The sequence below is a fragment of the Echinops telfairi genome, unplaced genomic scaffold, assembly GCF_000313985.2.
Source record: "Echinops telfairi isolate 266 unplaced genomic scaffold, ASM31398v2 ScPeMD7_7469;HRSCAF=8507_0, whole genome shotgun sequence".
Classification (NCBI taxonomy): Eukaryota; Metazoa; Chordata; class Mammalia; order Afrosoricida; family Tenrecidae; genus Echinops; species Echinops telfairi.
In genome coordinates, this window is record NW_022111372.1 from 43,791,702 (window position 1) to 43,813,638 (window position 21,937).

The window sequence follows — 21,937 nt, forward strand, 5'->3', positions numbered from 1 at the left end:
TGGAATATTTGAAACTCATTCTTATTTTGTAATAAAATTTCTTAAACGACACTTCTACACAAGTCTCTGTAACTCCCACTAAATGATTTTATGAGACTACAAAAACAAGGCATGTTAGTCCACGTTGACTAGACAAACAAATCCAGACACACTCCTAGATGTGTAAAAGAGAGCTTTATATCAGTTATATATTGAAAAAATGTCTCAGCTCAGTCCAGATCAATTCCCTAAGTCCAATATTAGCCCATAAGTCCTGTGCTAGTCCACAGCTCTCTCTTCAGACTCACAGCCACATGTACTGATGCAGAGTGGAGGAAGATCACAGGCCAGTGAGTGAAAAGTCTCCTGGATCCAATGACAGTGGAAGCATCACAGGGATGGCACAGGTCAATATGGCTTGTCAACAGGAAGCTGAAAGAAGAGAGAGAAGAAGTTCCCAGAATCCTCATGAGAAGGTCACACTCCCAAGGAGGCATCATCAGAGTGTGACCTGATTGACAGGCTAGACTCTAGCCCTACACTTATTTACCAAGTTGAAGTTGGTATGAAATTATACAAACTACACAGGGTATGCATAAAACTAATAGAAGGGCTCGGTTATTTTTTGTTACCACCCACCTCGCCATCTTTGAAGCAGCATCAGGGAGAGAGAGAAATCTGAGGACTACTGGAAGAGCAAGTTGCAGGTATCTGTCTGAAGTGGTGGAGCCTGAGACCCAAGGGACTGAAGACTGTCATGAAGACGATGGAAGAGCAAAAGAAGCAGCATAGCATTGAAAATGTGAGACTGAGATAGAGTGGCCGGCCTTCCTGGTCCACAAAGGCAGAGGCCAAGGGACAATGGGGATGACAATCTGAAGACTAAAAGGAGGCTAGTGACAGGTACTGATGTGGACTCCTTACTGTTGACTGATTCTGACCATTAACTTCTCTAATAAACCTTTTTAATCGTGAGTATTGTCTGCGAGTTCTATGTGGCCATTGCAATGATTTACGGAACCCAGCACAGAAGTAGAGCGCTTTGGGGTGGTGGTTGGTGTCAGAATAAGTAAAGAAGAATGGAACATGATGTCATGTCTAATTCTGCCATTCTTAGCCCTGGGAAGCGAACAGAGGTCAGATGTGTCCCCTAATGCCATTCACTGCACACCCAAACATGAATATTCTCTGCATTATAGAGAGGGAGTCAAGCAGTTGAAAATGAAAATGGAATGTGCAAGCTATATATTTATATTATTTAAATACTAATAACATAGTTAAACTGGATTGAGGTACATTTTATCAGTAGTCAGATTCAAAACTTTAACAACCAGTTTGCAGCTTTAATGACTGTTTAAAAAATATTTAAATTTTAAAAATATTTGTCAAATATTAAAAAACATACATACCAAAAGGAAGAAGTTTATTATTTCATACAGTTGATATGTAAATAAGAACAATAAAAAGGCACACAAAAGTAGATCATGTTATGAGAAAAAGTTTTAAAATATAATGAAATAATATTAAATGATATCTGACAAAAACAATACAAGGTTTAAAAAGATATTTTCATTTTAATTCTTGGTTGGCATCCTCACTTTTATTTGAGCATCATAAGCTGTGTGATTTATCCTTAACCATATTTTCACTGTACGAGTGGAGCCCATACCTTTAGAGGTAGGCAAATTAGACAGTAGTCCTTGTGTTTGTAATACTAGAAACAATTAGGTAACTTACCTTCTCTGAATATATTACATTCATCCTTGAGAAAAACCTTTTTAATATCCACTGAACATACAGCAATTGTTTTGACAATAGTTTTAGCTCTTTAAAACTTCTAGGAATTGCATAAATGACTCATAATATCTAATAGGAATTTGAGAAATAACACAAAGTTGAAAGGGATGGCAGTGTGTCACTCTGGTTTTTGTCATTTTTCCTCTAAATTATGTTTGTTTACTGAAGTAATAAATGCAAGAAAATAAAACTTTAGTGTTTCATCAGAAGTATAGCAAGTTTTATGAACTGAATAAATAAATATGATAAGCATAGTGACATTTTATACCTGTGAATGAGATGAACATTACGAGGGGTGCTTGTGATACAGTTTTGCAGATGAACATTAAAAGAGTCAGGAGTGTAAATCTGGAATTCCCAGTCCTCCGCCTTAGAGAGCACCCTGAGCAAAAGTGCCTTTAACAACTGCTTCACCGACTCAACCACACGTCGGGATGAGCCCGCCAAGCCTGTTCCGACCAGCTGAAGCTGACCACTGCTCCTTATCTCTAAGATGTCTGAATTAATATTAAAAAGAGTAATTTGGTGTTGGTGATAATAATATTTGTAATAATCGATGCTATATTTCCAAGGTGGTAAAGTCCTGTAAAGTTCATAATAGTGTAGTAACTAAATCCCATAAGTGTGCACAGTTCTTCCTCAGGCTTACATGTGCTAAATTTTGCAAAACAGAAACAGTTCAGCTTTCTGGTCCTGTAGGAAGGATAGATAGAGTTGCTGCGAGGATAAAGGATACATAGAGTCTCTGGGAGTTAAACCAACTCTACAGCACCTAACAATAGGAAGGACAGACAGGGGCACACACACACACACACACACACACACACGCACACACACGCACATGCACACGCACACACGCACACACACACACACACAATTGATTATAATTAAGCCAAAAATTCTGACATAGTTAGACTTCAACTGTAATCATGAATTGAATAGCAGAATTGTTGCCAGTTTATTACATATTTTAATTATGCTTATATATAGTATTTCTCCATAGATTCACTTTTTATTAATTTCATTTTTCTTTGATATTAGATAGGCATTTTCTTCCCCAAGAAGTCTCTATTTTCTTCTACTAAATAATGAAGGTGTTTCCTTCCCAATGATTAGGATATATATGTATACTCTAATTTTCACTATCAAAGAAGCATAAAGAAAAGGTAACATCATATAGTACTCAACATATCTGTATCATATCTAAAAGTTTCTGTGCTCTGAATATATTGTCATGGTTCTTCAATACACTTAGCTGCTACCCATGCATAATGACATAATTCTAGTTAGTTTTTATATATCCCAATTAGAATATAAATTCCATGTCAAGGAAAGTGAACTTTCTTCTAACGTTTTAACCTCAGATGACATAAGAATCCAAGAATGAAAACAGCTAGTTCTGGATTGTTTTCTTTTTGTTATTTTGTCTCTGCTTTCTCTGTGTATGATGCTTTCTTCAGATATATATCTGCTCACATGAAGAACACACAGTCAGTTCCTCATATTCACAGTGCCACTCGTAAAGAGAGAGAGATGGGATAGAATGTTAGGATTGACTTGGCTCAAGTTAAAAACATCTTAAAGCCACAGTACAAAGATGGTCAAACTTTACCAAGTAACCTTCCACAGCAAAATGTAGCTAGGAATTTCAAGGTGTAACAAATATCTATGTACTTTTTAATGGAGCTCAGAACTGTAAGGAGAATGGTTTATCCATTGTAAATAAAATTGATGTACTCCAAACAATATCCTTGAATTGTTCTTTCTGTCCTTCCTTACATGCAGTGCAATCTACTAGTGTGCATTACATTATTACTGAATATGTAGCCATATAAATCCATTAATTTTTTATTATGGATAAGGTGAACGTTTAATTTATTTCTAAATTGGACTTCTTTTGATCATGGAAAATAATGTCATATCTAATTATGATGGGGAAGTCAGTGTAGTCATATCTTTGAATGAAAAAAAAAATGTTAAGCCACCCTCTAAGGTTCCAAAGCAAACCCCTGAGCAATGTTCTTTTGCATTGAGGAAACGGAATGAAAACATTCCCATTCTTTCCCTTGTTCTGCTTAATGATTGATTTAAAGATTGTTAAAAATCATAGTGTAGATATGTATATGTCATTTAACTGAATGAAAACTATATAATTTTATTTTTCCATGGTATGCATAATAACCTTCAATGAAAGAACTTATTAATTTTTTAATGTCTTAATGTCTCAGCCTCAGAGGAAATACATGTACAACAATAAACAACGCATGATGCTGGAGTTGACGGCGGTCCATCTGTTTTAAAATACTGACCTCTAAGGAACAAACGTAGTCCTCACAGTCTTATAACAAACCATGGTTTATATCCTGGTCCCATTATTTTGAACATCATGACACATCAATTTTAGGAACTAAATCCAAAATTGGTTTGATTACAGTGAGAATATCAATTAAGTCACAGGTTGGGTGGGAGTGGTGAGGGTATCGAGGCTAATTATCCTGAGGGAGAATCCTGAGATAATTTAAAAAAGGAAAAATGCAGACCTCTCACTTGACCAGAACTAGAAGGTGGCCAAGCTGTTCACGAAGCTCCTCAGTCTCAACTTCTCTCTGCTCCTTGACCTCTTCCTCTCTGACGGAGACGTTTCCCCCATTAAAGGGGGACATACGGATATTGACGGCTTGAGCATTTATCCTTCACAACCGGTATCGCCAATGGCCAATTTATTTTTATTCTGAGTTCAATTTTGTAAGGCACAGGTTAGGAATCTAGTCTGGATTTGGCAAGGTGAACGTCCCTCATTAAACAGTCGCATCCTGATTGAAGACTTCGGGTCATGTTTATTAGTCGTCTCCCTTGATTCATCCAGCTACTGACAGAAAGCAGGCTTATCAGGTGTTAGGTTGTTTGTCAGTTGGGTTTGGCTTGGTGAGCAGTTTGTTTTTGTTGCTATTGCTGCCCATGAAACAGTTGGTAAGTGCCTGGATGTGGAAGTACTGGGATAAGTTATGCTTAGCTATTATGATAATATCAACTGAACTACACTAACTGCCTCTTACCTTTAAATTCTTAAATGCATAATAGAAAACACTGCACTTTCATTTCTCTGTCATTAATAAAATCCTCTTTCCATCATTATAATTTTCTGCTCTTAAATTGAGTTTTGTAACCTATCTATTCTTATAGTTCTAGCTAATGAATTTTGGTACATGTTTTTAAATATATTGATCTTTATTTAATAAAGATGACTCCCCCACCCCGCCCCTTTCTTTCGGTTAGTCCATACTACTAATCAATCTGTGACGGTGGTCTCATTTTATTAGCCATCCCCCCCTTATGTTTGTCAACCTTCCCCATCACATTGCATTCACTTGACAAACCTATTTAGATCGCATCCCATAAGATTCTTGCCCTTCCGCTTCCTTTTGGATATAGCTGATAGCAGACACTAGCAGCAAAAATGAGGCAGAAAGAAAAGAAAAAGTTAGGACATTTATTACTCTTTTTCCCATTTTAGCATTTAATTCTGCAATGATCAGACACATGTAGGCCAAGTTCCTATCCACAAATCACTGTGGTTTGCACAATAAATTCATTTTAAGTAGTATGGCCATTATTAAAAGTAATTGTCAAGTCTCAAAAGTAGATTACTTTGTTAATACCACTTATATACTTAACTGCATCATTGACGTAGTATCATTCCCTGGATATACCAATGACTTACCCTTAAGTGACAATGTATCCCCATCATCTTTTGTATACTCATTGAAATGTTGTATTTATCTTTATGGAAACTCACATATTGTATTTCATAGGGGAACCAAATTGTGGAGGAACCATTTATGGCAATGAATTCATATCCATGTGATTTATTTGTAATCTCTCAGCATTTGAAAACAGCTTGCCTTATCTCATGTAAAATGGCTAACTGAAGGGATGGTTGTAGAACAAATTGTACTAAATTACTCTATAATGTTCTGGTGATACATTGGATGAAGTGGCTTGTTTAAAGAAGTGACCAATGGCCCAGAACACTTATAAATGGCATTGGATTTTAAATGATAATGGTGACTGTCCATTCTCAATATTGGAATTATTGTTCCTTCTGTGGATAACAAAAGGCAGATGCTGGAAAGAGGGTTAATACTGATAATCAAGAGAAAATAAGGTCTGTGGTCCATACTGTAGACAAAGGAGACTAAGTATGAAGCTTGCTGACTGGGCGACCATCAATGATGTCATATTAGAGATACGTTATCATTGAAACACTGACTTCATTTTTTATCTTATCCACCAAAAAAATAATAATAAACAAGATAAAAGAAAGGGGGGTAAAGCAAGAACCCAGACCCTGTTAGAAGAAAATCTATTACCTTAGGACAGGACAGAAAATGTCAGTATGTTGCGAAATAAAATTGGTGAATTCTCTTCTATCCACTTACCTATAACTCCAGCACCAAATGATTAATTGAAACAATGAAACAAGTTGAAGTGGACTCTCCCTTGAGAATCTATCAATTTCCCCATTCCTCTGTGTATCAGAGAACCAAGTTAAACATAAGAACAGAGAGAACCCTGGATCATCAGGGAGAACAGCCACCAGCAGAGCACTTGCAAGATCCCTGTCTAAAGTGGTGGCAACAGTGGGGACCATTAGACAGAGCAAAGGAGCAAGTAAATGCAGACTAGAGGGGCTGTGCTGCTGAGACCATGAGACGGTGAAGCCTACAAAGGCAGAGGCCAAGGGACCTCTTGGCTGAGAAGGTGAAAGCTAGAGGGAGATTTTACTGCCCGGTAAGTAGAGGCTGCTTTGAACCAAAGACTGTATCCTTAATGGTTTATGATCCTGTCTGTGATTAAATTAACAACAATGAGTTTGGTCTGTTGAAGTTTTTGTTTTGTGGTAACATATTACCTTCCCTAATAACCCCCCATGGTTTCAAGTTGTATCTCTGAGTTAGTTCTGTGTAGCCATTGCAAGGGTTAATTGACTCTTGCAGAGAAGTCAAGTGTCATGGAAGAGACAGTTCTTGTCAAAAGAGAATAACGAGTGGACCTGTGGAGGCATGTCTGACCCCTCCTTTGTGGCACTCAACTGTGGGCTGGTGAGTAGGAGGATTTTCCTTCTCCCTTGTGTAGCCAGAGGAGGACAGATGTGGCTCCTTTGACACTTCACCAGTGGGCAAGAGGAACAAGAAATAGGTTCAAACAATGATTACCTACCTAGATGATAAACTATTTCAGAACCTGGAAATCAGACCAGTGCTTTAAGACCAGTTTTGTCATTTTAAAATATCAGTGTTCATATGAAGTATATTGATAGTCCTAAGGTTTCTTGACTACATCTAATTTATTGCAAAACACACCACTGATTTCATTAAATATTGGATTTCTCCTGTAGTTTTACACAAAAGGTCATGATGAACATTAAGAGACCAAAGTAGTTAGCAACAGCACATTATATATGGTAGCCTGAATTCAGACCGTAATACATGAATCGCAAATATAAAACTCTTAAATGATTCGACACAGTATACAAAAATTTGGGTTAATGATAAGGCAAGACTTTCAATAACACTCATTCACAAAGACATAACTATGGGTAACTTTTTATTTTCGCTGTTATAACAGTATAATGATGCCTCTATGGTGAACCAGAGAAATATATAAACCATAGATATACCAGCAGTACCAAAAAAATTGGAAAAAAGCTTCAGAGGGTTGAGTTATCGTAGTAGGCATTTTTCCTGCTAGGAAAGCATCACGCAACTTGCTCTGAGTGCATCCAATGGCGTTGGCTGAGAAGGTTCTGTCTGGTCATGGTGAATTTTTTTGTATAAGCATTTTCACTCATATCTCATTTTTTAGATGGCTGATTTAAGAGAACAGCATGCCGCTTTGAGTTTTGCTTCCTGCTTGGGAAAAATGCTGCAGAAACTGTTGTGATGTTGAACACAGCTTACAAGGACAGCACTATGGGAAAAACTTAAGTGTACAAGTGGTTTTCTGGTTTCAAAAGACATGAAATGCTGATTCATGACAAACCTCATTCTGGACATACATCAACTTTCTGAATGGATGAAAAGGTCGCCTCATAGTTTATTTGGAGTTCATTCTACCAGGTCAGAGTGTTAATCAAGCTTTCTAGTTAGAGGTTCTGAAAAGATTGACTAATAGCAGAGGGGAAAAAAAGGCCTAATTTATGGCAGATGGGGGTTTTGCCACCACGACAGTGCAACTGCTCATGCAGCTATATCAGTACACCAGTTTTTGACCAAAACCAGCAGGCCTTTTTAGCCCCATGCACCTTACTCACCTGACTTCATTCCGTGAGACTTCTTTTTGTTTCTGTGAATGAAGAGGGACATGAAAGACAGCGATTTGATGGCATACAAGGGATGAAGAAAATACAAGGGAGTGCGGTCACCCATGCAAAAAGATGAGTTTGAAAAACGTGTGCAAGAATGGAATTGCAGATTTTAAGAATGTGTTAAGTGTAATGGAGAGTACTTTGAAAGTGATCAGGTTGTTTTATAAAAAATTTAAACACATAGCTTTGAAAAAAATTCCATTTATTGGGGGGATATGAATGGGTTTTGGACACACACTTAATTCTTGCCTCAATCTAAGAATAATTAGATATTATGACATGACTCTATTCAATAATTGCTTTCATGAAGATATCACTGAATATCTGAGTGGTATAGCAAAGTGTCAGGAAGAACCTAGATGGTGCTGTACTGTCAGAAAGAATAGAGTCTTGGGGAAAAAAAAGAAATTAAAAAAAAGAATAGTCTTGGGCATTAAAGGCTTGTCTTAAAGTAAACAGCCATCTAAGTGAGGTGTCTATGTAGTCTGCATGGCAGCAGAACACCAGCTTGTGTGATCCAGGGATTGTAAATAATGAAACCCAAATATGAAGAAACAATTAGTATCAGAGCACAAATTGTGAACACATAGTTTGCAGAAGGTTATGGAAGACAGTGGAACCCAAAAATCCATTTGCAAAATCGCCACATGGATTAATACTTTGGTGAATCTCCTCAAAACATAGTCCAATAATGGAAATAGCCTTGCTATCAGACAGAGCTTTCAAAGGTCAATTATGGCATATGCAGTCTAGTTAAAATTCAATACCTTATCATTTGATGTGTATTTTGACCCATTTTAAAGGTTTTCAAGTTTTTGATATTTTCTACTTCCCTTTTCATTGAGGTGTTTCTTTTGTGGGTGTGTGTAGTTATTGTTGCTTTTTAAATTTTTGTTGTTTTGTTTGCTTGATTCTTGTTTGTGTTTTCTGGATATGAAATCTAGGATAGGTAAATTTATAGCGAGTAACTTGATTACCAATTATGTAGGTGCACGACGTGGCAATGCTTTGTTCTGTTATGCACAGGGTTCCTATGCATAACAGAAGAAATTACAATGCAGAACTCCAGTGGCCACTTCAGTGGGAATAGCTACTGAAAGCATTTGGCATAGCACTGAAACATTGTCAGATACTGAAACACTCAGAACATTTTCAGAGATAGTGCCATAATATAAGCTCCTCAGGTTAGACAGCACTCAATCAATGAAAACATATCCTTAAAATAAATGATTTTATGCATAATAATTTTATACCCATATGCTTAATATAAATTATGTAAACCTGTTTTCCCTCACACACTACTATAAGCAACTATTATTAAAGCTTTTGTGCTTTTTAATATAGAAAACAGATGGTCAGGAACATAGCTTAAGTCACACAGATAGTAAATTATAGAAAACGGTTCTGTAACCATGCAATTATAAAACTAGGATGCTATTCAGCACTTATAAACACACATTGGGATACCATCCTCATACCATCAAGCATCATATAAACTTCCATGTACTACTTATGGTACGTTTAGTTACAATATATCAATGCATATAAACCTATAAAGAGCGGTTAGCATTTGCTACATTAAATGTTATGGATGGCATTTAATAAATATGTAAGCACACTGCGTTTATAATTTAATCCTGCTTGACAATAAAAGGAATGTCAGTTGATCCTTATATGGGCAACACATTGAATAAATCTGAATGGCACTGTGGTAGTTATATAATCTATTGTCAATTTGAGAGGATTAGGAGTGATTGGGATTCTCCCCTGCCCCAAACTTCTGCCCCCCACCCCCTCACGCCCACGTGGTAGCGACAGGTGCAGCAGGGCAACATGAGCAGCTGGGCGGTGTCCATGACTGGGCTGAGGAGCCCCGGAGCAGAACCGGTCTGGGGATACCCCACCCAGCAAGACATGCAGCAGCAGCGTGGGCAAGAGCGTGCTGACCATCCATCCAGTTCATCCAGTCCTACCTTGTGTCCAACTACGATCCTACCACCATCAGACCATGCTAGACTCGCACACCAAGATGTGCACAGTGGATTCTTGCTCGGACATCCTGGACTCAAGAGGCCAGGAGGAGTTTGGGGCTATGCTGGAACAGTATATGAGAGATAGCACAGCTTTCTGTCGGTTTTCGCCCCCTACAACCGGCAGAGTTTCAAGGAGGTGAGCAAGCTCTTCACGCAGATCCTCCGCCTTAAGGACCGCGACCACATCCCTGTAGTGCTCATCGGGAACAAGGCCCACCTGGAGAGCCAGTGTCAGGTCTCCGGAGCAGAAGCCTTTGGTGTCAGCGCTTCTTTCCATGGGGCCTATTTCGAGACCTCTGCCGAGCTACGCCTCAATGTGGACAAGGCCTTCCAGCAGCTGGTGCGAGGAGTCGGGAGATACCAGGAGCAAGAGCTGCTGCCCAGCCCACCCAGCGCCCACCACAAGAAGAACAGGGGCTGCCCCTGCGTCCTCCTGTAGCCCAAGCGAGGGAAATGCCCACATAGCTCTGTCAGGACCAGCTGCAGTCTTGCTCCTTGCTAAGCCTCAATTTGCCCTTCTGAGTCTCCCAGAATACACTATACCATGTACACAATGGTGTAGTGTCACCTTGGGCCATCACTACTGTGTACCTTCTGCCAATACCTCCTGTCCCTCCCTAAGTTGGGGACACAGGGCTCTGGAGTACCTGGGTCACTGCTGTATATAGCTCTGTTCCCTGGAGAAATAAAAGTCACTGCCAACAACAACAAAAAGAGTGAAGGGGTGGGGTTTAGCCAGTCAATCAGGTCACAGATTGATGACCTCCTTTGGAGGCACTAAGGAGATAAGTAGCTTGCTGGGGCAAGATACAGGCTCACTCCCTAAGACACATTGCAGCTAATAAGACATATAGAACTACAGTAGTGCCCTGAGCTGGAGAAGCCACTTGGAGACCCCTGCCAATGCTGAGATGCTTACAACGCCACTGGATCCACAAGACTTTTCACCCACTGGCCTGTGTTCTTCCTGCATTTAGCATCATTGTGTGTGTTTATAGATTGGTATCGGACATTTGGGCTAATATCAGACTTATGGACTTGATCTGTAGTAGGCTGACATGTTTTCTTACTGTACAATTACTCTTTATATAAAGCTCTTTCGTATCCACATATGAGCCTCCCTGAATTAGTTTCTCTAGTCTACCCATACTAACACAGGGACAAGGATAAGCAAAAGGCCCACTCTCAAAAAGTTTTAAACTCTATCATATCACTTATAAGACATGCCCAAAACCACAAAAATATTGGAATGGATAAAAGATAAATGATTATCAAATATTAGAACAGACTCAGATTTTGGCTACAGAGGAGCATCATGAGGGAAGGTTTAATGGTAATGAAACTGATTGTGTTGGTAGCTATTTGTATGCATGTAATACAACTCAGGATTGTTCCCTAAAGTAAGGTAAATTCTACTCTTTTTACAGTCAACCAAAATTAATGCAAACAACACCTGGAGAAATATAAGAGGGTTGGGTATCTTTCCTGCCCGTTCTCAAACATGTTTCTACTTTCCTTGATGGCTATTGCTGCAACACCAGTTCAACATAATCTGATAGCCTCTGTGGGATACAATTTGTAGTTCATTCTTTCAGTCTAGAGTTTCTGGGCCACCACATCCTGCATTGCCAGTGTGGGCAAGTTAATACTAGCTCATGAGGAAATTAGACTATCCTTGTGGGAAAAAACAGGAAGTGAAAGGAATTGGAAAAGTCTCCCATTTCCATGTCTTGGCAAATGCTTCTTATGCTCGTCCTCCATGTACCTCACAATGAGTTCAATTTTCCTGATTAATTGCTCATGCTAGGATTGACATTCTTCCTGTGTTGTCTCACTCCTCTGTTTCACTGGTGTTCAAAAAAATAATGTCCTCAAGTTCACAAACTATGCAAAGTTCTTATGTTAGATCCTATTTGGGGTCAGATAACTAAAGGAGTAAATTGCGAAAATCTAAATAAGTGCAACTTTGTATCTCTATGATGTTATTTTGTCAAGGTGCGATAATTGATACATATTTCCTGTTATGTTTGCTACTACTTCAGTAATTCTAAATTAAATGATTAACTCTTTTCAATGATCCATGTTCTATCTACTTAAAACCAAAAAAACGCACTGCCATCAAGTCTCTACCTTCTCATAGCAACCTTATAAGGCAGGGTAGAATTGCCCCTGAGAGTTTCTGAGACTAGTTCTTTATAGGAATATAAATCTTTCTTTCTACTGTGAAGCAGAAGATCTGAAAGTTTGCAACTGTTGACCTTACAATTAGACCAACTCTTAACTACTACACCACCAGGCTCCTTTCTAGTTTTCTTAAGATGTTTCATTTTCAATGAAATATCTATTACAACATTTGAACATTTTCAAACGTTTTAGCCCTAGTTGAAATTGATTTCTGTTAACATTGCCCTACTAAAAATCAGGCATAGGGTCAAATTTTTCATCACATCCTCCTCTGGTTCATAGAGAACACAAAACAAAAACAAATCAGTGGTCCTTGGATCCATTCAGACTCAAGGTAACTCCACCTGTGGAACTATGCTCAATAGGGTTGTCTGTAACTAATTTTTCAGTAGCAGATAGTTATATATTGTTCTACCTAGAGATCTCTGTGTAGATTTGAACCTCTAAACTTTTAGTTATCATTTGAAAACTTCAGTCATTTTCATCATCCAGGCTTAACTCTGAATGGAACATATTTCTGTATGTAATTACCTAATGTTTAAAAGTTGATGCTTGCTATTTGAACTGTAATTCTTTCATTGGTAATGAATTTGACAGGCTTTTTTTTTTGTTTGCTTGTTTTGTTTTTAAAATTTTCAATTGCCATATAGATATCTTGGAAATTCCATCCATAGGCCTTTTGCCGGTGCCTCACTCTCAATTTCTTCATACTCCCTTATGAACCTTGATGGCACAAGGATTACACCTTTAATTATTAACCAAAAGGTTGTTAGTTAGAACCCACCAGTATCTTCAGGAGAATGACTTAATGTTCGGCACCCTTAAAGAATATAGATTAGGTAATCCTCTGGAGCAGTTTCTATTTTGGCTCATAGCATCACTATTAATTGGAATTAACTGTCCAAAAGAAAACAATAGGAGTTGTGGTAGTTATATAATCTGGTGTCAATTTGAGACTATTAAGAGTTAAGGGGTACAGTTTAGCCTGCCAATCTTGTCACAGCTTGATGACATCATTTTGAGGCACTACAGAGATAAATAGTTCACTGGAAGCCAGATCCACACTCTCTGCTACACATTCCTGTTGACAAGCCACGTTGAACTACACTGATGGAGCCAGAGCGCTAGAGCAGGAGGAGTCACATGGAGACCCCTGCCTGTGCTAAAATGGTTCCACCACCATTGGATCCACAAGACTTTCCACCAACTGCCCTGTGAGCTTCCTGCATTCAGCATCATTGTATGTATTGCATGAGTTTAAACAGGAATTTATAGAATGGTATTGGACAGATGGTCTAATATCAGACTTATGAACTTGATCTGGACTGGGCTGGGATGTTTTCTTAATATATAATTACTCTTTGATGTAAAGTTCTCTCTTACACACATATGAGTGCCTATGAATTTGTTTCTCTAGTCAACCCAGACTAACACATTATGGTATTTTGGGAGTGGGGTGCGAGAGAAAGAAATCATAAGGATGGAGAAGAGATGCTTGCTTGACCTCTGCCTCCTGGTAGTTTCGTCTTTGGCTAGCCACATGTCAGAAACGGCCATGCAGTTTGCTGGGTAGTTTTCTGAAAAGGATATTGGAAGTTAAAGTTTTTATTAATTTGTTTGCTGGTTGTCTATGTTTATTCTTGTGTGAAATGGCAACAATGAATATGATTAATGTACATTTTGAGCTAAGAAGATGAAATAGGCCCTTGAATTTCTCAGAGACCTTGCTGCTTAGTGAAAATGGCTGACTGAAGGTCAAAATGGCTGACAGAAGGTCTGGCCCTGGCTTGAAGCAGTGCAGCCAAATGCCTAAGGCCATATTTTGTATCAAAGGAATAGTTTAGATAAGTATTAAGATAAGATAGATAAGGGTTGAACTTGACTTTTAAATATTGAGGTTAGGATCTGGCTCTAATAGGTTGATACTGTTGTCTTCTGCCTATTGTTCTTGATATAATGATTGCTTTCAATGATTAGTGGGAGGGAAAAATAGGGAGTTTATGATACGACTTGCCTTCAGCCTTTGAATTGGAATGTGAATGGATCAGGACATGTCTGCAAAGAGGACTTAAAACAAGGGTGCTCAATACATCAATCACGATCTAGATCTACTAGTCAATCCCAAATGTAGTATGGATAGATCTCATGGCATTAACAAAATGGGCATAAGCCTATCATCAATCCTGTCACTTAATTGAAATACATTGCAGACCATCAGATGCAATCTTAGGTGTCAAATGCATGCGCAAACAACTGCGCTAAGTGCAGCAAAACTGACAAGCTATCACCAATTTTTGACCTTGGTTTTTTCTCTTAAACATAAGAAGGGGTATTAAAATGAGTGGGGGAGCTGGACCAAGTAAGGAGACAAAAACATATCACCGTCATACAGAATGGGAGATTTTGACACTGCAAGCCGACATTCAGCTGAAGTCTAGAGAACATGAACAGTTCTGAAACTATTCGCAGAGGGAAAGTCCCCAAACATGAGAAAATGTGCTACCTCCTTGACTGCATTATTTGGCTCTGCTTATTTATGTGAGTCAGCCTTTTCCCACATAAAGATCATTAAGTCCAATTACTGTTCCACCATGACTGATGGTCATTTAGATGTGTGCTTGAGGCTGGTTGTCAGCAGCTACTGTCCGGACTATGGGTCCCTGGCTCATTCCATTCAGTGCAAGTCATCACAGTAAACTCAGATCATGACTAAAAAACGTACATAGTTAATTGTGTTGTGTTGTTCAATATGGACTCATGCGGTTATGCAAGGTACATAAACAAACATTGTACATGTAAAAAATTCTCAATGCGCTTATGAATAATAAATGCAATAAGTAAATAAATGTTTTTCATTTTTGTGGTTGATAGATCATTTTCACTTGATCATTTTATAAGTAGCTCACATGCTGAAAAGTTATAAAATGATAAGCCCACTTGTGTTTTTTGACTATGTAAAGACATTTGACTGTGTGGATCCTAACAAACTTTAGATAGCCCTGAGAAGAACAGGAATCCCAGAATCCATTTTGTTCACGGGGGACCTGTGATTGTGTTAACAGAACAGGGAATACTGTATGGTCAAAATCAGGAAAGGTGTATGGCATGGTTTTATCCTCTCACCACATTTGTTCAGTCTGTGCGCTGAGCAAATAATCAGAGTAGCTTGATTATATAAAGAACAATGAGGCATCAAAATTGGGGGAAAATGTATTCACAACTGTGGTCTGCAAATAATGCAACCTTATTTCCAGAAAGTGAGAATTATATTAAGCTCTTGCTGCTGAAGATCAAGGATTGAAGCCTTCAGTAGAGATTGTGACTCAAACTAAAGAAGGCCCCACCCTCACAACTGGACCGTTGGGTAACATCATGATAATGAAGGAAAAGTTGATGTGTCCATGATTTTATCCTGCTTGCATCCACAATCAGTGCTCCCAGAAGCAGCAGTCAAGAGATCAAAAGGCGAGTTTCATTTCATAAATCTGCTTTGCAAAACTTCTTTAGAGTGTTGAAAGCAAGGATGTTATTTTGAGGGCTAAGGTGTGCCTGATCCAAGCCGTGATATTTTCCATTCCGTTGTATGTAGGTGAAAATTGGACATTGAATAAGGAAGACCAAAGAAGAACCAATGCCTTTTAATGGTGTTGCTGGTGAAGAATATTTAAAGTATCATGAACTTTCAAAGAACTAACAATATGTCTTGCAAGAAGTATAGCCAGAGTACGACTTAGAGGCAAGAAGTGGGAGGTAGTACTTATCCTACGCTGGATATATTGTCATGAGAAACCAGTTTCTGTGAAGGACATCCTGGTGGGTAAAATAGAAGGCAGTGAAAAAGAGGAAGACCCACAGGGAGATGGATTGACACACTGGCGGCAACAGTGGGTTCAAACATAGGCACAATTGTGCGGATGGCACAGAACCAGGCAGTGTTCAGTGCTATTGTACACAGTGTCCCCATGAATCAGACCTGACTTGATGGTGCCTAACAACAACAACACTGTTTAAGAGAACAAGCAAACCAAAACACACTTGTGAGAAGCTATCCAAGGTGCAACTATTGATGTCACCCTACCCAGAGAAAATAAGTGTGAAGAAAACAAAAAATACATGGAAACAATAACTTCAATGGACTAATGCACAATAACACATCAATCTTCATGACTCTAAAGCCAGCAAAGCTAGATGGTCCCTGGAAACCACTACTAAGTAAACGGAAACACGTTAGAAGGTCCTGGATACAGGGGGATAAAAGCATGTGAGAAAATTCAGAATCATAAAAGCACCAGACTTACTGGCTACATAGAGAATGTTGGAAGCCCTGAAACTATGGCCCATAATCACCCTTCAGATCTGGAAGCGCACTCACCTCTGCTACATTTTCAATGAAACACAGGATAGATCTATAATGGGAACAGTAGCACAAGTAAAGTAGGCACACCATATAGAATAAGTCATTGAGACCAAAATATGCAGAGGAACACATTTCAGAGGATTTAGAAAAGAAAGAAGAAACTGAACAAGGGAAAAAAGTGGAATAAGTTATCTTACATCGTGGACTGCAATCAGTGACATTAAACAAAGTGCATATGAATTTTTTAATTGATAAATGACTTGCTTTTAAACTTTCACCTAATTCATATTTTTTTAATCTTAAAAAAAAATAGTGGAAAATGTCCATAAACTTTTTGAAGCCTACTTGTAAATAAGTCCGATGACCAGCAGAGGGAGACAAAGTGCTTGCTGTGTTCCAGGTAGTCACCTAGCCGATGCTTTATCACTTTATTTACAATTTGAGAAATAAACAAGTGCATGAAAGATTAATGGAAAGACCCCCCCCAAAAAAAAACAATAACATATGAGAATATTAATAAGTTGAAGGCAGTGTTTTGTACCTTGTTTTCACAGCCACATTACAGGAGTCTAATGCAAGCTAATATTTGCAAGTTTAGATTCAGTAGTAGTTGACTCCCTGATGCAGGAGATTATCATACCTGTACAAATATCCCTGTGGTTCCCTGATAATATTTGTCTCTCCTTGTGAATGGATATGTATAGCTATTAACATGATTGTGTTAAATATCACTGTATCGATATATTTATCTGAAAATGTAATGGCAGCATAGTCTTCCACGCAGAAAATGATAGGTGTGGAAATTTGTTGCAGTTCAACGTAGTCTCTCACAAATTAAGGATATATTTTATAGATAATATATTCCTAAACAATCTATAGAAAATAAATGAAAAAGACAATATTTTAAAGGTATAAATATGAGCCAGAATCTATAAACTCTAATCATAATTAGTTTAGCTCTTTGAAATAATCTGACTTGCAAACTAAACACCCACTCAATTGTTCTTGTATAGTTTAGAAAGAGCAATTTTGTGCATATATTTATGTGTTTGTGTTTATTGTATGGTGCATGCATATATACATATATGTATATTGTGTTTGGGGTGTGGGTTATGAATCTAATCATTAATTTTTTTATTGTTGGCTTTAATCAAATACAAAATTAATACATTACTAAATACTTGGAGGCAAAATAAATTTTGGTATCTGTGTGAGTCCGGTATGACTAGAAAAACAAATCCCAAGACCCTCATATGTGTATAAGTAAGAGCTTTATATACAAGAGAAATTGAATATTGAGAAAACATCCCAGCCCAGTCCTAGGAATTATTGAGTTTAAATGGACCACAAGTCTCCATTTTGAATTATACAATTAGTTTATTTGTGAGGAAAGACAAATTCAAGAGGAATGGTTTTGCATTGATCATGTAAAAGAGCAGCTCAGGAGCTAACATAAAGAGCAGTGCTGTCTGTGATAGGCTAATCTCTAGTTAATACAAGTATTACTCAAATGTGCACACCAACCACTAAAACTAGTGAGGAAGAAATTAAAGAATTCTACCAACTTTTTCCGTTTGAAATTAATAAAAAATATAATAAAGATGCATTGAAAATGATTGGAAATTGGAAACAAAAAGGAAGGGACAGTAGTTTGAAATATTGCCTTCTGATGGAAAATAAGCTGGAAATCAAATAATAGAATTTTGTAAGACCAATGATTTCTTGAAAATATCTTTTCTCTACAACAAAAACAATGACTCTTACAAGCAGACCTCATCCAAAATCATACAATGTCCTACCATTTTTGCTTTTGAGAAGCATTCCTTCTGTATTTCTTGCAAGGCATATTTGTGTGTTCTTTTGTCAGTTCATGGTACTTTCAATATTTTTCAGCAGCACCATAATTCAAATGCATTGATTCTTCTTTGGTCTTCCCTATTTAATATTCAACCAATACCTGCACATGAGGTGATTAAAAATAAAATGTTTTGGGTCAGGCACATTTTAGTTTTAAAAGTAATATCTTACTTTTCAGTACTTTAAAGTGATCTTGTATCACAGATTTACCCAATGCAATGCATTGTTTGATTTCATGATTGTTGCTCCTGTGAGTATTGATTGTGGATGAAATTTTTGACAATCGCAAACTTCCCTGAATTTATGTCAATGCCTTAGTAATAGATAGAAGGATAAACACATGAATAAACACTGGAGATCAAATGTTTATGAATAGTTCCATAATTTGCATTACTTTATATATTAATTATTATAACAAACAAATGAGCTGGATGTCATGTCTGACCTCCTACAGCTATACAAGGTGGAAAGAAAATCAAACCCCACATTAGCATTGTCCAAGGCAGATTTCTATGAGGCTGAGATCGGACATATCTCACTGTCCATCCTTCCTACTCCTAGCCACATTGAACTCACATATAATGCTTATGATTATGAAGTTAATTAAGGAAGTTAACAGGTTGAAATTAATGTGAGTGATGCTCAGGATACAGTTGTTCAATCAGGACAGTTTCTTCTCTGTCATGTCCCTCTCTGTTCCTCCGCTTCTTGGCCTGGCCTCTACTCTGCTAGGATAATATCACAAAGTTTTTTCAGGGATGTCAAAAAATTGCCAGAGGGCATGCATCTGGGCTATAAGCCTCAAACCATTCAGTTTCAGCTCCATGGGCCAGCAAACCCATACTCTCCAATTAGGTGTTCAGAGGTACACCATCCCAGAAGCCAGCACCAAATCTCTCAACATTATTTGGTATTTGCCTTAGGAAACTCACTGCCCAGGCTCATGCTCTGGCTCCTGGTTCAGCTGCTGCTCTTCTGCCAGCTGTCTCGTGGATCAAGGAACTTCCATACATAAGGATCTCAGAATCCAAAGAATATACTGATCATGAAATTTCAAACTTCTTCCTTCTGAGACAGTTCATGCTAGACCCAGCAGGATGACAATCATACTTAATCCTGTTAACAACTCCTCACAACTGAATCATATAATCCCTATCAGTATCTCCCCCACCTTCTTACTCACTCATCAGGGAAACAAGTTTGGATGGACAGAACAAATACTACAGCTAGAAAAGCCACCCTAGGCAATTCACTGCATGGTTCTTCAGAAGAGGCAGAGTTTCAGGAAGCAAACAAGGCTCTCTTTCAAAAATTTTACTGCCTCAGTGGATGATTTTTAGTTGCCATCAAGTTGATTCTTACTCATGATGATCTCAAGTGTCTACATTAGAACTGCTCTGCAGGGTTTTTAGATTTTTATCTTTTAGAAGCAGATTTTTCCTGACCTGTCTTCCACATTGCCTCTGGGGAGTGACTATACCATTTAACTGCCAGAAGAATGAACAAATCTTTGCTGTAAGAAATACAGCCAGGTTGCTTCTTAAAAGGGAGAATGTAGAATGGCAAGATTTTATCTGAAACACTTTGAACATGTCATCAAGAGAGATCAGTCCTGGTGGAGGACATCCTGCTTGGTAAAGTAGAGGATCATCAAAACAGAGTTAGAACCCTTCGGAGATGATTGACATTGCAACTGTCACAATGCACTGAGGCAGGGCAACGCGGAGGAGGATGACTCAAGATTGAATATTGCTTCCTTCCACTGCACATGGGTTACCACACATGGGTACTAGTTTGTCATAACCTAACAACAACAATCACCCCCCCACCCCCATTGCTATTGAGTCCATTCGAACTCATAGTGATGCGATAAGACAGTGCGGGTTTCCAAGGTGAGGGAAACAACCTTACCTCTCTCCCATATAACAACTGGTGAGTTTGAACTGCGGACCTTGTCATTTGCAGTGCAATGCTCACTTTATGGTCTCACCAGGGCTTCTTAACAGCAACACCAAAGCATAAAACGCAACTATTATAGCTCATAGACTTGAAAGTACTTAAACTTTTTACCTTAGTATATGCTGATTCAATATTTCCTTTGTAATCAAACCATTAAACATTAGTACTTTCTATTATGATTTTACAGTTGATTGCAACATAAACATATATATTTTATCCATAGGTGATCTATAAGGTCATTTCATTTTACCCACAATTCCTATTCAATAGAGTCTTTGACTTAAGATAATTGTTATAAATATTCGAGTTTATGCCTGCAAAATACTATACAAAGAGAGCGACATTTTTTCATGAATTTTTGAATAACCTTGTGTTTTCAAAAATGAAAAGAATACACTTACAGATGAAAGAAATACATGTTTTATTTTCAGTTACACTCCCACTCTGTTTCAAAATACAGAAAAAAAGAAATATAATGAAATCTGTGTAGTTTAATTGGAATGAAAGATAGCTATTAATGGAAAGAAGCCATTGTGAGGATGCAGGTGTGTGTTAGGGCACCTTGATGCTGGCCTGCCCCAGGAAGTCGTTCTGGTACGGAGATGCAGCAGCCAGTGGAAATGAGTCAGAAGTTAGTCAGATGATCTCTGTACTGCAATTTAGAGTAACTACAGAAACACCAAACACTGAAGGAATAAATGCTGTAGAGTTAAGACAATTGGAAGGGTTATTATTATTGTTTTTAAGACAAGTAAACCTTTCCCTCAATCAAATACTGACTGAAACGTTATGCAGTAAATTCCTTGCAGCTAAAATTTCTCAAGTGGCATGCTTATGTGTATTTTGCTCTCTATATTTTACTGCAATAAAAAGCAAAACTCATAATAAATAAAAGAGAATTTATATTTAGAGAATATTAGTTATTAGTATAAATCAATACATGTGGGGGAGGCCAGCCCCTCACACTATCACAGGTTCAGTAAGCACAATTTTACAGTTAAAATATATATAAAGAAAATAATATATATATTATAATAGAGTCACAGAGAAATGGGGGATATAGGAAAGAGAGCAAAATGAAAAATCAGACACATTTCATGGTAGTATGCTCACCTCCTGAACAGCCATGGTCTCAATAGCCAGGTCTGTACACAGTGCGGACAGACCGCTCAGGAGAGAGAGATTTATTACTAACCAAGGCTTGTATATCTTTTGGCGGCATGCAAGCCCCCTAATTACAGGTAAAGATATATGTCACAGGAAGAGGTTGTACTATAGGCAATACAGCAATTGTAGAGGGCCGATCTAGGGGTGTACACACTGTAGGAAGAGTAGGGATTAAAGGTATACATGTTACAAGATGGACTGATCCTAGCTTCATGATGGCAGCCTGACCTTGATTGC

The 21,937-nt window shown here is 38.0% G+C and overlaps 1 pseudogene; it reads left to right on the forward strand.

The window, feature by feature from the left end:
* Positions 1-7,561: 7,561 nt before the first annotated feature.
* LOC115867892 lies at positions 7,562-10,615 on the forward strand (annotated as a pseudogene).
* The last annotated feature ends 11,322 nt before the right edge of the window (positions 10,616-21,937 follow it).